General features: G+C 38.1%; 1 long non-coding RNA gene across 2 annotated transcripts; it reads right to left on the bottom strand.

Annotated features, from left to right (window-relative positions):
- Positions 1-5,846: 5,846 nt before the first annotated feature.
- LOC110719922 lies at positions 5,847-6,860 on the bottom strand. Of its 2 annotated transcripts, XR_002511186.1 has the most exons (3): positions 6,596-6,860; positions 6,361-6,429; positions 5,847-6,092 (listed from the first exon to the last, which is right to left on the bottom strand). It is a non-coding gene; the product is annotated as an uncharacterized LOC110719922 (long non-coding RNA). The 2 variants fall into 2 exon arrangements; XR_002511185.1 differs by having other exon boundaries at positions 6,361-6,860.
- Between the last annotated feature and the right edge of the window lie 1,130 nt (positions 6,861-7,990).

Genomic DNA, 7,990 nt, shown 5'->3' with positions numbered 1-7,990 from the left:
CCATGCATTTCAGTAGTGGGGCTGAGAATGATTTCCTCAATAAATTTCCTCTAAAGACAATGAATCTGGAACTGATTCTCTTCAGCCTGGAGGCTAAATTTCTATCTTCAAGAATCTCTCCCCAAAGCTTGTAAGCTAGGATGAGGTCCATCCAGCTCGGTTCAGGTGCGATGGTGCAAATTTCAAGCGCCTCATCAACATTTCTTCCTTACCGCACCTCCACGTAAATAGATTGGTTCAGCTCGGACAGAGTTAAACTTGCAAGTTTAGAGAGTGCATCGCCTCGGGCGACCCCTTGGGATCAGTTCGACCTTAAATGTTCTTAGCTTCGCAATTATTATTTTGATTTTTACGAGGTAAGCAATCATTGAGGGCTCTTTCGCCTCATACTCGCCTCAGATCTGATTTGCGACTAACTGAGAGTCTGTCTTAAGACAGGCATGTTTGACTTCCAAAGATATACACAACTCTAGGCCAGCAATTGTTGCCTCATATTCTTCTTCGTTGTTCGAAGCTCGGAATGCAAATTTGAGTGCATATTCAAAGGAATTTCCTTTAGGCGAGGTAAGTATGATAAAGGGGTTTTGAACATGTCGTTATATGCTCAAATTCTTTATCAACAATATTTATAAACACTCAACTATCCTAACACATGAGTATAGTACTAGTCAAGGGTCGGTCCACGAGGAATGGGAGTTGATGGCTAAAGTCTATAATCAAGCTAAGATAGGGTTGTGGTGTAAGCTATTTTATCAAAGAAAGCTAAATCACTAGAGAAAATCAATATCATAAACACTAGGGAATAGGATCCACATGCAATCAAGATAGAAATGCTAATTGGGGGAAATCAAATCAACCAAACATTGCAAGGACTAATAGTAATTGCAATCGAAAGAAATCAAAAGGTTATCTCCTAGAGGTCAAGCTAGGTTTCCTCTATGAATGACTAATCAAGGAGAATCATAATTCAAAATCGATTAATAAAAGTAAAACCTAAATCAAGTGGTTATGTCATTAGGAATTATAATGCAATCTAGCTTGAAAATCTAGGTTAGCTACTCTTATCAAGCCAAACACATGCATAATTCTATCAATCAATTTAATCACAACATTCAATCAATCAAAATCCCCTAATTAGCAATCATCCATCATTCATGCATGTTTCACCATCAGTCCATCACCCTAGCAAAGAATCATCTCTCTAAGCATAATGGATTGAAAGAAGAAAACTAATCTTATCATCATCAACATCATCATAATTGCAATACATACTAATCAAAATCAAACAATCAAAGAACTTGAACTTGCAACAATCATCAAAATCAAAATGCAAAGAAATTGAACTAAGAAGTAGAAGAATCTTACAAACTTGATTGATCAAAGGAAATGTGCTTGAATTCAATGTGAATGAAGATCAAAAATTGTAATCAACAAATTCTCTCTTAAGTTTCTCTCTCTAAAATCTAGTATATAAATGGAAATTCAAGTCTAATTCACGTTTTTTTTGAAAAATATAAGGAAACAACTATTTATAGTATAACTAACTAGAAAGAAATAGGTTAGAAGTCCAAAAATAGACCCTGCCGGGTGCGCCCTCTCTCGAGCTTACGCGCCCGTGAAGATCTGGGTATGGAACAGAGACCCCAGGTGGCACGCCCGCAAAAGAAGCTTGCACGCCTGCGCCACTAGAGTAGGACACCTTCCAAGGTGCGCTCTTGATGTAGATGGTGCGCTCCTCTTAATCGTCACTAGGTATGGCAGTTCCGAAATGGAGTTTGCGATGGGTTCAACACCGAAATCTTGTGCGAGCATAGCATGAGAGCGCAATCACCAATTCTTGAAGCTAGTCATTCCTTGCCTTATGAGCAATGTATAAGCTTCCATCTTGCACTTTGAGTCTCTTCCACCCCGGAAAATCATCGTGACGAGTCTCAAGCTTCACCTTACACCTACAAATCAAATGAAGAAGAATAAATAAAGAAGAAAACACAAGAAAATCTACAAAAATAAGAGAAAACACGAAATAAGCAAAGAAAAGACAAACTAAGGAACAAAATATCAAAACTAAGGGAAAAGAGGGAAAGAAAGCTACAAAAATGAAACCAAACACATCCTAAAATACTACCAATTAAGTGCCATAAATGACACTCATCAAAGTACTACCCCCCGCCCCCGAACCATTTACGATGGAAGACTTATCTGTAAAAACAGTCCAGATTTTCTTTTCTTCGTCCAGCTTGTCCTGGTATGAGCATTTGGCCAGGAAATCCGCCAGAGTTTGTGCCTTGATGGCTGTTCTCGGCTGATAGCTTATGCTGAACTCAGTGAGCTCAAAGGACCACTTCGTCAACCTGCTAGATTTTTTCACTTTGCCGAGAGCTTTTTCCAGAGGTTGATCTGTTAAGACCATTATCTGATGGCAATCAAAGTAGGGTCTTAACTTCTGAGCAGCTACCACTACTGCATATGCAACTTTTTCGAGTAGGGGGCAGCGGGTCTCGGCATCCAACATAGTGTGGCTGACGAAGTAGATCGGTTTCAGGACTTTGTCTTCCTCCTCCAACAAGATCGCATTCACAGTGGCTGAGTTGATCGCCACGTACAGGTACAGAGTTTCTCCTTCGGCCGGATGGGCTAGTGTCGGGAGTTGAGCCAGATGCTCACGGAGTTGCTTGAAGGCCTCTTTTTGCTCATCATCCCAAATGAGCTCTGTTGTATTGGGCAGCTTAAGAGCCTTTGAGAAGGGTATCCCTTTGGAAATGAACCTAGACAATGCTGCCATTCGCCAGGTCAGTCGCTGAACATCCCTTTTTGTCTTCGGCTCGGGAAGATCAAGCGTTTCTTGAACTTTGGCAGGATTGGCATTAACCCCGAGGAACTTGCCTAACTTCACGACGAAGACACACTTCTTCGAATTCAGCTTCATTTGACGCTTTTTTAGGCAGGCGAATGTCTTGGCTAGGTCTGCAACATGGTTTGTGTTTTTATTTATTTATTTATTTATTTATTTATTTTACGATGGAATCATTAACATATAGACTTTCATGTTGCGACATTTTTTCTCTGCAAAGACTTGATCAACCTGCCTCTGCTCCGTCATTTTTCAATTAGAAGGGCATCATTTTGAAATTGAACACCCCAACGTTCGTAAGGAATGCCATTTTTTCTCGATTGTCGGGTTGCATAAAGATCTGATGATACCTCGAGAATGCGTCCATGAAATTAAGCAGAGCATGGCCACTTTTCGAGTCGACTAGCTAATCAATCCTCGACAAGGGATAGAAATCCTTCGGGAAAGCCTTATTTTGGTCCGTGAAGTCAGCGCACATTCTCTAGGAACCATTGACCTTCTGAACCATCACCACATTAGCCAACTATTCTAGATACATGCAGGGTTCGATGAAGCCTGCATCCAGAAGCTTTTTGACTTCAATGGCAATGTCACGGTTCTTGTTGGCAGAGTAATTCTACTTCTTTTTCTTAAGAGGTCGACAACTTGGGTCACTGTTCCACTAGTGGGAGATGAGGTTCAGATTGATCCCAGGTATGTCGGCAGCCGAGAAAGTGAAAACATCTCGGTTGTTCTGAAGGAGTTGGATAAGCTCAACTCGGATACTTGGATCAAGTTCCAGCCCGATGCTCCTCAACTTTTCTGGGTCTCCTTCGGTCAACTCAATTTACTCGGTTTGAGGTCCAGCTCCATTGCTTTGGAATCGGACTCTTCGTTATCTGGCTTGTCGTCGATGTCAGCAGGTTTTTCGGACTTCGGCTGGTCTTCTGAATCTGTTGCTTCAGAAGAAGAGCCAGCCTTTTCACCCCCACTGAGTTTTCTTTGGGTAGGGTCCCTTGGGCCGAAGCACTTAGGCCCTTGTGCTTCTTAATGCTTCGGTCCTTTTCTTTTTCTTTTTCATCTCCGTCCTCGTCCTCATGATGATTTTTTGAGGGCTTGACGGAGTTGTAGATGCATTTTTGGGCAGCCTCTTGGCTCCCAATGATCCTATTGGCGAAGCCTTCGTCCGAGATGTATATCATCAGCTGATGATATGTGGAGACGACTCCTTGTACTTGATATTTCATGGGTCTTCCCATGATTACATTGTAGATCGATGGGACATCATTCGGCCATGATATTCTTTGCTGCTCGGCCCTTCCGATGGTGATAGGAGTAGTGATTTTCCCATCGGGGTGATGAGTGTCATTTATGGCATTCACAGGGTAGGTCTCTTCTTTAGTTTATGCTCGTTTCTTAGCCTTTTTAGTTGTGTTTTTAGGTAACAATGCTTGATTTGCGTGCTTGTGTGTGAGTTTAGAGAAATGTGTGCTTTTAATGGCTTTCGTATCATTTTACGCATTTCTTTGTTATTCTCTCGCTTTCTGTTTTGTTTGACTTGTTTTGTAGGTGTGTCGAGATTTTTCGAGGCTTAAATGTCGAGGAAGAAGCCCTACACGAGCTTTTGAAGTCAACAAAACCGAGTACGAGAAGTTAGAGCGCAAGAAAATCAAGTTGGAAGTCAAAGCATAGTGGCTTGGGCAAGTTGCATGGGCAAGAGTGCATGCTCAAGAATTGAAGAAGAAGGATCGTGTTTGTGCTGGGCACGCACATTGTGCTGTTTTGCATGCCTGAGCAACTCTTCGCACCAAGCTTCGCAACGTGTACCACCAACCAGCACCGTGGCACAACAATTTCCACCTTGGCACGACGGTCTTCTTTCTTCAGCAAAAGCCCGAGCTAAAAGAGGGTATTCTCGGGCATAAGCATTTGCTTGGCCGAGCAGATCAGTATGCCTGAGCAGCCCTGTTTTGCGATTTTGCTTATTTTTCTTCTTTTTCTCTTATAACTATAAATATGTACGAACCTTCTTTTTTTTAGGGAAGACTTCATTTTATTTCCTCTTTGATATTTTTAGCTTAGGTTGAGAGTTTCTCTCTCTAGATTAGGCTAGCTTAGGAGTAGTTTTAGAGAGAGAAAGCTAGGGATTTCAGTGGAGAATTGAGAGTTTGAAGAAGCACAATTATGTGGATTCTCTTCTCATCTATTCAATGAGCATTTCTAACTTTCTCTCACCTTTATTGTTTTCTTTAATTCTTGTTTTTGCTTAATTCTTTGTTGATTAGTGTAGTTAATTAGATTACTTGTTTGATTCTTGTTTTACCTTGTTTTCCATGTTTTTCTTCATTATGATTGCTTAGATTTTGTTCCAGGGAAAGGGATGAATGTTATGTTGATGAATTGAATGATTGATTGTGATTAGTATGCAATTGATTCTTGATTATTGTGTGTGGATGATGTTTACATTGCTTAGAGTCTTTTTAGCTAATTGATTCTAGGTTTCTAATTGTGATTTCAATCAATTGTGCGGAAGTGAGTTGATTGAGAGTCTAGATCCTTCCAAACCTATGCACTACTACAAAAAAAGAAATAGAGAACGGTTGAAATAGGCTTTATAGAGCGTCTTACAACCGTTTTTTTTGTTATGCGATGTATAAAGTATACAAAACGGGTCTATAAGGCATTCTATATGCAAAAGAAAAGAAAACTGTTAGGTGAGACAACCGTTCTCTTCTGCCTCACGAAAGCTAGTAAAAAAGTGAAAGGAAAAGAGAGCGGTTGTCATACTTAACAGTTCTCTTTGCTGGATTTTTTTTTTTTTCAAAAAATAAATAAAATTTATGATGCACAGTGCTAGAGAGTTTGACATCTTAATAATCAATCGTTATTGTTCTTGAATTAATCGATTGCTAGCAAACAAAAAAAGCCAATCAAAATTTGCTATTACTTCGTAAGATAAAAGTATATAAATCGACAAGTTGAAAAATTTAAATCAACATATATCCTACAGTAGTAGTATAGAAACCATATATACCATTATATCAAATTAATCGAATGGTAAATTTACAAGTCACAAAAATAAAAAAACCATAAGCTAGATAAAAAAAATAAAAAAGAAAGTGAATGACTTTGATTTGATAAAACTAAAATTTATTGAAATAACTGGCTTCACAGCTCCAAACACGTCTGTTCTTCAAAGTCCTTCGCCGTAATTATCGTCAATCGCACAAATCACATAAGCCGCATCAATAACTCATCTACGCTATAAACCGCATAGATTCCGATATAGTCAGCAAATAATAAGCCAAACAAACTTAATGTAAAAAAATCAAACAAACCTACAAAATAAAACAATTAAATTATTAAGGTCTAAGATCTACAGAGTAGATGAAATGATCTAAATAAAAGTAAATTTGAGTCGAAAAGTTTAAATAAAACTATGAATATTTTTAAAATTACCCAGAATCCTTAAAATTATTATCAGTTATGGTTATTAAAATATCTCAAAGGAACAAACAATAAAAACTTACAAATTCATCAATGGCAGCGGATATCGGAATTAGACAATAAACTTGCTTTTGAACTAATACTATAGCTCTCTGTAAATCATAAAAATGTTGAGATATCAAATTAGAATAATTGACAAGGAAATTGATTAAAAATGTATAGTATTTCAATAGAAAGCAAAGAAAGGGGAGAAAGAGAGAGTAGAAGATCAAGAGGTAAAGAGAGAGAAGGAGATCACAAGGTGAAAGTTAGGTTCACCTTTTGTGCGGTTATGAAGGGCTTGAGTTTTAGCTAGGTTAAATAATTTAAGATTATATAAGCGAAAATTGTCTTTGAGGCGGGATGTTCAAAATTTTGGGAAGCATTGAATTATAGAGTGGATGGATAAAAGATACACAACGGACCAAAGACCACCTTTCCATCTCATTCAATTAATTAAATAAATTTATTTTTATATGTGCAAAAAAAAAAAAAAAAAAAAAAAGAACGGTTATGTATGCTAAGATTGCTAACTGTTCTATATTCATTCACATCTAAAACGGCTTCAAGAGATAAGTGTTTTATATTATTGTAAAGAACACCTATCTAAGACAACCGTTTTGTAAAGGGCGTTTCTTATTCCATTATTTGTAGTAGTGATGCTAGATTAGCTAGTTGCACGGGAGTGAATTAGCTTAGTAGGATAATTAGCATGCTTAATTGCGCGTGAGTGAGTTGAGTGTGTTGATTGTTCCTAATTGAGACCATGATCATCTAATTGCAATTTGTTGTTGAATTCATTTATGTAATTGGATTCCCCTTTCCCTGGTATTTTGTTGATTACATAAAGTAGTGTTATAGTTGTTCCTCTCTCTACCTCACATCCTTCCTACTAGTTTAATTAGCCCAAATTAGTACACTTAGTCCTTGTGATTCGACTCCGAACTTGGCTCTATGCTTGCTTAGTGGTTAGTTAGGAATTTATAAATATTGTTTGATTTTAGGAGGTTAGTCAACGACCTAACCCCCTCACTTACTTATCAAAATGGCGCCGTTGCCGGGGACTAAGGCGTTTATTAGTTTCTGTTGATTAGATTAGCTAGGTTCTTGTGTGTAGTTTAATTTTTGTTTGCTTTTCTTTGTTTTGTGTTTAAAAAAACTTACATGCTTATCTTTTCCTCAATTTGATGATGAACCCTTTTATGCTTACTTTGAAAAACTAGATGGTTTCCTTAGTTTCCATGGCTGTTCTCTTTGGAAAGCATGTGAAATAGCTTATTGGGAAATGAAGAATATACTAGGGGTATGGTTGAAGGTATGTTAAATGGTGAATTTTGTGCTTTGTCCTTGGATGATGCTTGGAATTTCTTTGTTTGGTTTGCTCAGGATACTTGTGATAGAGATTCTCATGTTTCTAGTCTTGATGCAAATATTGAAAATTCTTTTAACTTTTGCATGAACTCTATTGATGTGCCTAATCACTACTAGAAATAGGTTGTTTTCCGACGGAATTGCTCCGATGGACTAAAATTCCCTCGAAAAATTCGAAATTTCCGGCGGAAATTGGAGTTGTAGGAAAAATCCGTCGGAAATTTCACCTCTCGACGGAAATTCCGTTGGAAATATTCCGACGGATTTTATTTCCCTCGGAATTTTCAAGTTTCGACGGAATAT

This window comes from Chenopodium quinoa, unplaced genomic scaffold (assembly GCF_001683475.1).
Source record: "Chenopodium quinoa cultivar QQ74 unplaced genomic scaffold, ASM168347v1, whole genome shotgun sequence".
Taxonomy (NCBI): Eukaryota; Viridiplantae; Streptophyta; class Magnoliopsida; order Caryophyllales; family Amaranthaceae; genus Chenopodium; species Chenopodium quinoa.
The sequence above is the reverse complement of the archived record's forward strand: the minus strand, read 5'-3'. Positions and strand labels throughout refer to the sequence as shown.